We start from the raw sequence: 2,345 nt of genomic DNA on the forward strand, positions 1-2,345 counted from the left end.
TGTCTGATGCACAGGCTCTCCCGGTGCAGGCACAGATGCGCTCCTCGCAATGCGTGCACACGTATGGCATGCCTGCACACCCTGCTAGTGCACACGTGTGCACTTTTTCCTACAGACACACAGTCGTGCTCTGGGTAGGTGCACATACACCGGAATGCTCATAGTGCACACACGGATACGTGCACACTCAGTGCAGACACATGTGTGTGCACATACACGCATTGTTGGGTTTTGCCTGTACTGATGCAGACATGTGTTGCGTTTCTGCTCAGCTTCTTACCTCCTCCGTCCTCAGCCCTGTGCAGGAATGGAGGAAGGCTTGCTTGCCTCTTCCCTTCCTCCTGGGAATATACATCTCAGAGGTATCTGCACACAGCGCCGGTCTGGACAGTTATGCATGCCCTCAGCAAGGTGGAAATACCTCTTCTTTGCATGAAGGATGCTTGCAGGATGAGGGTGCAGAGTCAAGCTAGGCTTTAGGACCATAGTTTCGTCTCCAGAAACAGAGGTGTATTTTCACCTGAGGAGGGAGAACTCCTCTCTTCTGTGTCACCGATGAGGCACTTGTCCATGGGCAAGCAGAAGGGTGGAGGGACTGGGAGCTGCTGGCTTGCGGAAAGTACCAGGGTGGACAGTGCAGGATGCTCCACTTGTTGAGGATCTGTACGATGCTGGGGTAACCAGGAATTAGGCACTTGCTGTGTGGCACCACGGTGGGGAGATGGTAGAAGAGCGCTCACCCATCCCACAGGCTGGGTGCAGAGTATGGAGAGAGCGAGTGACTGGGAGTGACGAGAGAGGGTTGCTGCTGTGGGGCCATGGCAGATGCTTGTGGCTGTTGATTTTAGGGCATCCAGCCACTGGGCTTTCTGGGTGCCGGTGAGCTGGTCTGCACCCCTTCACGCTTACGGCTCAGCAGAAGCTGCGTGCGTGCACCTGGACCCTGGAGGAAGGTGTGTTCCCAGAATGGAAAGCAGGGGATGGGAAAGCTGGTGGCCAGGCACAGCACTAGGCAGAAGCTTGGTGACAGGGCATGTGGCTCGGCGCCGAAGGGGACAGTCTCTATGGGGCTGGCAGCGTGCCTGGCACTGCCTCTGCAGTGTGTGCATACTGGGAGGAGGTTTCCAGTGGCTGGGTGCCTGCGGTGCAGCGTGTGCAGTGTGTGTCTCTGCAATGCAGGCGGGCAGCACTTCTGTCACTGTCTCTGCAGCGGGTGGGGTGGACGTTGGCACTGGGTGGGCAGTGCGGGGCTGTCCCTGCGGGGCAGGGTGGGCACCCAGTACGTGCGTGCAGTGTCCCAGTCGGGAGTGGGAGGGAATGGGAAGGAACAGTGTGTCTGCAGTGAGCGAAGGGAACAGTATTTGCTGGCGCAGGGTGTGGGGTTGCCTAGTGACTGTGCAGCAGAGGGGAGATGGTGTGCCTACCATTGCAGTGTGCTGGGGCTGTGCAGTGCCGCTGCTCGGCGGTCTGCCCTGTGGGGTATGTCTGCTATGCGGTGCAGGGTGGGCAGTGAGTCTGTGTCCCTCTAATACAGGCGTGGGCAGTGCCCCTCTTTCTGCGAGGGGTGCAGATGGATGGCAGTGCCCCGCATGCAGTGCAGGACGGGTGATGCACGGGGCTCCTGCATCCCTGCAGTGCCAGATGGGTGGTGCCTTCGTATCTCGCAGTGCGAGGCTGGCAGTGCTGCCGTGTCGGCAGTGCAGGGAGGGCAGTGCTGCTCTGTCCCTGCCGTGGCAGTGCCTTGTGTCCCTGCAGTGATGGATGGGTGGTATTCCTGCAGTGCAGGCAGTGCCCTGAATCCCTGCAGTGATGGATGGGAGGTAGCTCTGTATCCTGGCAGTGCCCCATGTCCCTGCAGTGCTGGGTGGGTGGCAGCCCTGCAGCCCTGCATTGCCCCGTGCCCCTGCAGAGCAGGCAGAGCCTCTGCCCTCCTTTTAATGCTCCTGTTTCTGCAGGGCTGGCAGACACATGCAGTGCCTCTGTGTCCCCGCCGTGCGTGGCAGACAGTGCCCCTGCAGTGCGTGGCACACAATGCTCCTGTGTTTCTGTGGTGAGAAGCTGTCTCCGAGCCTGCCCGGCTCCCATAGGGTTGCTGGCAGCAGGCTGCGTGCAGTCCGCCCTGTTAGTGTGCCTCGTTGGGTCTAATTACAGTTTGCGTAGTGATGAAGAGGGTGGACAGTGGCAGGAGTGGCTTCCTGCAAGTGGCAGGAAACCAGGGCTGAGGTTTCAATGACTGGGTTGCTCACTCGAGCAGGGCGTTGCAGGAGCTTTGCAAGCCAGGACTGGTTCCCTGGGCACTTGCTTGTGGAGGCTGTCCGGTGACCAAGGGCGGGGCCTGGCCTTCA

The 2,345-nt window shown here is 59.7% G+C and overlaps 1 protein-coding gene across 1 annotated transcript in view; it reads left to right on the top strand.

The window, feature by feature from the left end:
* Positions 1 to 2,345, top strand: part of PCDH1 (protocadherin 1) — a 175,048-nt gene that overhangs the window by 125,767 nt on the left and 46,936 nt on the right. The window lies entirely within an intron of this gene.

Source organism: Pygoscelis adeliae, unplaced genomic scaffold (assembly GCF_000699105.1).
Source record: "Pygoscelis adeliae isolate BGI_AS28 unplaced genomic scaffold, ASM69910v1 Scaffold248, whole genome shotgun sequence".
NCBI classification, from domain to species: domain Eukaryota; kingdom Metazoa; phylum Chordata; class Aves; order Sphenisciformes; family Spheniscidae; genus Pygoscelis; species Pygoscelis adeliae.